Genomic DNA, 6,855 nt, shown 5'->3' on the forward strand with positions numbered 1-6,855 from the left:
GACTTCAAACAAAAACTTATCAGAAGACAAAGGGAAGAACACAAAAGAGTCATCAAAGAAAATATCCACCAAGAAGATGTTGAAAACTTAAACATTGATGTTCCAAACACAAGAGCACCCAAGTTAAGAGAGCAATTAAGGAAGAAATTAAAGACATTCTAAAGTTGAATGGAAATGAATATATAACATACCCAAACTTATGGGTCACAGAAAGCAGTCCTAAAAGGCAAGATCATAGCACTAAATACCTACATAAAAAATCAGAGTGATTTTGTATTAATAACTTAACAGCACACCTGAAACCTCTAGAACAAAAAGAAGAAATAAAACCTGAAGAAGTAAATGGCAAGAAATGATCTAACTTGGGGATGAAATCAATACAACAGATAAAATAAGGAAACAAAAACACAAAGAATCAATAAGATGAAGATTTGCTTATTTGAGAAAAATTATTAATTTTTATAAGCCCCTAGCCAAATTAATTAAAAAATGAAAATCAAAATTATTAAAATTGGAGATGAAAAGACAACAACAAACATGGGGAAATCCAGAGACACCTAAAGGACACACTTTGAAAACCTGTATCCTATCAAGCTGAAAAAAAAGAAATGGATAATTTCTTAATATACACTACTACCAACATTAAATAAAGTTCAGATAAGCAAGTTAAACAAACTCATAATCCCTAGTGAAACAGAAGCAATATCCTAGTAATGGATGATACTGTAGTCTGAACTGGCTATCTTTTGTAGCCAGGCAAAGCTTCCAATGGTGGGACTGGGTTGCATTTGGTTGAGTTGTTGGTCAACAGGGTACTGTGGAGATCTCTAAAGAACCTGGGCTGTTGCTAGAACTCATTGTTCTTTGAAAACTTACAGAGGGACCCTATCGACAAGGCCAACATCCATACAGCTCATTAAACTAGAGGTGTTGAGCTGAGGCCTACATAGAAGCTTTACCCCTATGTTCTAGTCTCTTTGGCATGGAAAGGTACTCTACAGGTTACCAAAAGAGAAACCTGGACACCAATCCAGCAACAAAACCCTCCACCTACAATCTGTCCAGCCGGCAAGATGTGCTAAGACAATAGTGGTGTAGCTGTAATGCATAAGAGAAATATATATTTTCAATTAAAAAAAATCTCCCAACCAATAAAAAAGCTAGGACCAAATGGATTCAGCACAGAGTTTTGCCAGACTTTCAAAAAAGAATTAATTTCAATATTCCTAAATCTCCCAACCAATAAAATGCTAGGACCAAATGGATTCAGCACAGAGTTTTGCCAGACTTTCAAAGAAGAATTAATTTCAATATTCCTAAAACTATTCCATAAATATAAACAAAAAATAGTGCCTGATTTTTACGATTACAATTATCATTAACTTAAACCAAATAAAGAGCAAACAAAAAGAATTACAAACCAATTTCCTTCTAAATAGATATAAAACTTCTCAATAAAATATTTGCTAACTGAATCCAAGTACATATCAAAAATATCATCTGCCATGATCAAGTAGGCTCATCCTAGATATGCAGGGTAGGTTTAACACATGTAAATTGATAACTGTAATCTACTATATAAACAAACTAAAAGATAAAACCCACATGATCCTCTCATTAGATAAAAAAGTCTTTGACAAAATCAAACACCCCTTCATAATAAAAGTACCAGAGAAAACATGGACACAAAGGTCACACCTTAACATAATGAAGGCAGTTTACAGCAAGCCTAGAGCCAATAACAACATATAGAGAGAGAATCTCAAAGCATTTCGACTGAAATCAAGAACAAGAGGGGATTTTATACTATTCACATAGGTAGTCGATGTAGCATTTGAAGTCTTAGCTAGAGCAATAAGACAACTGAAGGGGATCAAGGGGATACAAATAGGAAAGGAATAAGTAAAATTATCTTTATTTGAAGATGATATGATAGAATACATAAATGACCCTAAAATCTCTACCCAGATCTATATCTATAGCTGATAAACACTTTCAACAAAGTTTCAAGATACAAGATTAACACACAAAAATCAAAACCTTCCTATATATAAATGATAAACAGATTGAGAAACAAATCACAGAAACAACATGTTTCATAATAGCCTCAAAAAATGTTTCGTGGCAACTCTATCCAACCAAGAAAAAGACTTGTATATTAAAATTTTTAACATATTAAAGAAAGAAATTAGGGAAGATATTAGAAGAGGGAAAAAATCTTCCATGCAAATGGATTTGCAGAATTAATACAATGCAAAGGTGCATCCTACCAAAAGTAATCTGGCTATTCAATGTAATCCCATCAAAAGTTCAATATAGTTCTTCACAGAACTTAGAAGGACAATTTTCACCTCATGTAGCAATAACAAAAAAAAAGTCCTGATAGCTAAAACAATCCTGATAAACAAAAGAACTGCGGAAAGTATCATGAGCCCCAATTACAAGTTCAATGTAGAGCTATAATTAAAAAAAAAAAAAAGACACAAACTGAAGACCCAGACATAAATTACACACCTATGGACATCTGATCTTTTTTTAATAAAGGAGCCAGAAATGCACTTTAGAAAAAGACAGCATTTTCAACAAATTGTGCTAGTCAAACCAGATAGTTGCATGTAGAATAAAATAGACCCATAGCCATTATCCTGCACAAAACTCAACTCCAAATGCATCAAATACCTCAACATAAAACCTGATACACTGAACCTGATAACATAAAAAGTGGGAAATAGCCTTGAACTCATTGGCACAAGAAAAAGCTTTCTGAACATAACAGAAAAAGCACAGGCACTAAGATCAACCATTAATACATGGGACTTCATGAAACCGAAAATGGCAAAGGGTGTCATTTAGAGAAAGTGACAGGCTGCAAAATGGGGGAAAAAATTTCCAACTACATATCTGATAGAGGGCTAAATTCTAAATGAATAATTTAAAAACCTGGATATCAAGAAAAAATAATCCAATTAAAAATGGGTTACAGAGAGTATTCAGAGTGCAGAGAGGGAACACAATGACTATAAAGCTCTTGAATGCTTGTCTTCTTCAGTCATCAGGGAAATACAAATCAAAATTGCCTTGAGAGTTCATCTTATTCCAGTCAAAGTGGCCCAGACCAATAAAATAAATGAAATCTCAGGCTGGCTAGGATTGAAGTAAGGGTAACCCTCATCCATTAATGGTGGGAGTGCAAATTTGTACAGTCACTACGAAAATCAGTATGCAAGTTCCTCAGGAAGTCCAATGCAAAACCTAGCTATAATACTCTTGCGCATAACCCAAAGAAAATTCTACCACAGCTACTTTTGCTCAACTGTGTTCATTGCTGCTCTATTCGTAGTAGCCAGAAAGTGGAAATAGTCTATATGTCTGCCAGCAGATGATTGGATTAAGAAAATGTAGTGCATTCACACAATGGAATATTACTCAGCTGATTAAAAAATGACATTTACAGGTAAGTGGGTAGAGCTATAAAAATCATCCTGGCTAAGGTAAACCAACTCAAAAATACAAATAAAGTATGTATTCTGTTATATGTAATGTTAGCTGTAAAGTCTTTCATAAGAATGTTATAACAAGTATAACCACAGAGATTATGTTTAGAGTAAGGAAATAAGAGGAATGGAAGGCTCTCCTACAGAAAGGGGAAATAGAATAGATATGAATTATGGGAGTGTCCCACAGAAAGGAGAAATAGAATAGATATGAATGATGGGGGTGTACTGGAATGGGAAGGTCAAACAGAGAAAAGTGAATGGTGTTTGGGGAGGTAAAGGTAAAATAAAGGGCCGTTTGAGGGTTCATGTGGAACCAATACACTAGATACGTCTTAAAATGTATACATATAGAAATGAAATCTAAATTGAAATCATCAAATAATGAGAGAGACAAAATCCCATCTAGAAACCTCTCATCAACAAATAAGACCTCAGGTGCTGGAATGGGTTACATCTAATTGACTTGTTGGTCAAAGGAGTTCCATGGAAATGTGCAAACAACCCAGCCTATTGCTAAGACTGTTGGTTGCTCTCCACAAACTGATAGTAAGGCTCTATTGCGGAAGATGCCTACACAAATCACCAAACACAGAGAAGTAGAGCTGGTGCCAAATTAGAGCCTTCAAACCTACGGAATAGTTAGTGTTCATAGTGCTGGATGCCAAAGAAGAAAGGTCAACACTAGCCAAGTTATAAATCTTTTGAACTATAATGGTGACCTGCCTGCAAAATCAGCTGGTGCAATAGTGACAAAATGCTTGAGGGTGTAACCAACCAATATACGATTTGAGTTAAGGCTCACTTCATGAGTTGGAGCTCACACCTTCTGCTTCTTGGGTGATCAAGAACCTGAGACTACATAGACCATGGACAGATGGGAAAACCAAACACTACTATTCTACTAAAGAAAATATCAATAAAATGACTCCCAATGATATTCTTCCACAGTCATAGATCATTTCCTTGCTCAGCCATCACTGAAAAAACTTCCTCCTGCAGCAGAGAGGAGCAAATACAGAGATAACATGCAGAAAGTGAGAGAACTTGAAACGCTCAACCCTAAATGGAATTAGGGTTAATACCATTAATTCCCTCCCTCAGGGTTCAGGGAACCCTGCAGAAGAGGAGGAGTAAAGATTGCCAGAGTCAGTGGGAATGGAGGACACCAAGTAAATGAGGTCTTCTAGGCACAACAGAACGGAGACTCGCGATCTCCCAGAGGCTGAAGCAGCATACACAGAGCCTGCACAGGTCTAAATCCGATTGCTTCTCATGCCGAGAGAAAACATGAACACAAGCTCCATTCCTAACCCAAAAGCTGCCTCCAATGAATAACTGTTCACAAAGGAAAAAATCATTTTCCCAATGGCGTCTCACTGGGTGTAAGACCCACACTCGCAGGCAGGTGAGCCCCATAGCCAACAATAAATGGCCAACACAAAATTAACTCAGTGGGGGTTTTTTTGGAGGGTGGTTCATTTTTTTTGCTTGTTTGTCTGGAGTTTTTGCCCCCCTTTCTGTCTCAGAATGCTTTGTCAGAGCTTTTTTTTTAATATTACAGATCTTTTGCTTACACATTACGATTCCTGATTTTGTTTCAGTGGGTTTGCTGTGTGTGTGAAGGTGTGTTTATCGATGTCAGTATGTGCTTCCTACAATTCTTCTTTTGCATTTTTTTCTGTTTATTTGTTTCATTCTATTAAGGCATGTTTGCTTTTAATTTACTTTATTTATTATTAGTAGTATTATCATTATTTTAGAATCATGTTTGTATTCTAATGAGAGAGAAAAAGAGAGAATGTGCAGAGAGAAGTGGGGGGATCTGGGAGGAGTTAAGAGAGGAGAATTATAGTCATAATATTAGTATAAAAGTACTATTTTCTGTAGAAAGAAAGAAATTAGGCAGTGGAGGCAGAGACAGGCAGATCACAATAGCCAAAAATAACTTAATATATCTTGGGGCTAACACTGACCAAAGAAGTGAAAGACCTATTTGACAAAAACTTTATGTCTTTGAAAATATAAATTAAAGAAGAAACCGAAAATGGAAAGATCTCCCATGATCCTAGATAGGTAAGATCAACATAATAAAAATAGCAATCCTACCTAAAGCAATCTACAGATTCAATGCAATCCCCATCAAAATCCCAACAAAATTCTTCACAGATTTTGAAAGAACAATAATCAACTTCAGATGGAAAAACAAAAAACCCAGGATAAGCGAAACAATCCTGTACAATAAAGGAACTTCCAGAGGCATCTCCATCCCTGACATCAAACTCTATTATAGAGCTACAGTAAAGAAAACAGCTTGGTATTGGCATAGAAACAGACAGGTTGACCAATGTAATTGAATCAAATACCCAGATATTAATCCACACAGCTATGAACACTTGATTTTTCACAAAGAAGCTAAAAATATACAATGGAAAAAAGAAAGCATCTTCAATAAATGCTGGCATAACTGATATTAATGTGTAGAAAAATTCAAATAAATCCATAGCTATCCCCATGCACAAAACTCAAGTCCAAATAGATTAAAGACTTCAATATAAATCTGACCACACTGAACCTCATAAAAAAGAGAGTGGGAAGTAAGCTTCAATGCATGGGCACAGGAGATCACTTCCTAAATATAACGTCAGTAGCACAGACACTAAGAGCAACAATAAATAAATGGGACCTCCTGAAACTGAGAAGCTTCTGTAAAGTAAAGGACATGGTCAACAAGACAAAAAGGCAGCCTACTGAATGGGAAAAGATCTTCACCAACCCCACATCAGACAGAGGACTGATCTCCAAAATAAATAAAAAAAAAACTCAAGAAATTTGAAACCAAAATTCCAAATAATCCAATTTTAAAAATAGGGTACAGAACTAAATAGAATTCTCAACAGAAGAATCTCAAATGACAAAAAGATACTTAAAGAAATGTTCAACATCCTTAGCCATTAGAGAAATGCAAATCAAAACTTTTCTGATACCCTCTTACACCAGTCAGAATGACTAAGATCAAAAACACCAATGATAGCTTATACTGTAGAGAATGTGGAGTGACAGGAACGCTCTTCCATTGCTGGTGGGAATGCAAACCTGTACAATCACTCTGGAAATCAGTATGGCGGTTTCTCAGAAAATTGAGAATCAACCTACCTCAGGACCTAACAATACTACTCGAATATGTACCCAAAGGATGCTCAATCATACTACAAGTACATTTGTTCAACTATGTTCATAGCAGCATTACTTGTAATAGCCAGAACCTGGAAACAACCAAGATGCCCCTCAACTAAAGAATGGATAAGGAAAATGTGGTACGTTTACACAATAGAGTACTACTCAGCAGAAAAAAAAAAAA

This window comes from Microtus ochrogaster, chromosome 15, assembly GCF_000317375.1.
Source record: "Microtus ochrogaster isolate Prairie Vole_2 chromosome 15, MicOch1.0, whole genome shotgun sequence".
In the NCBI taxonomy this organism is placed as follows: Eukaryota; Metazoa; Chordata; class Mammalia; order Rodentia; family Cricetidae; genus Microtus; species Microtus ochrogaster.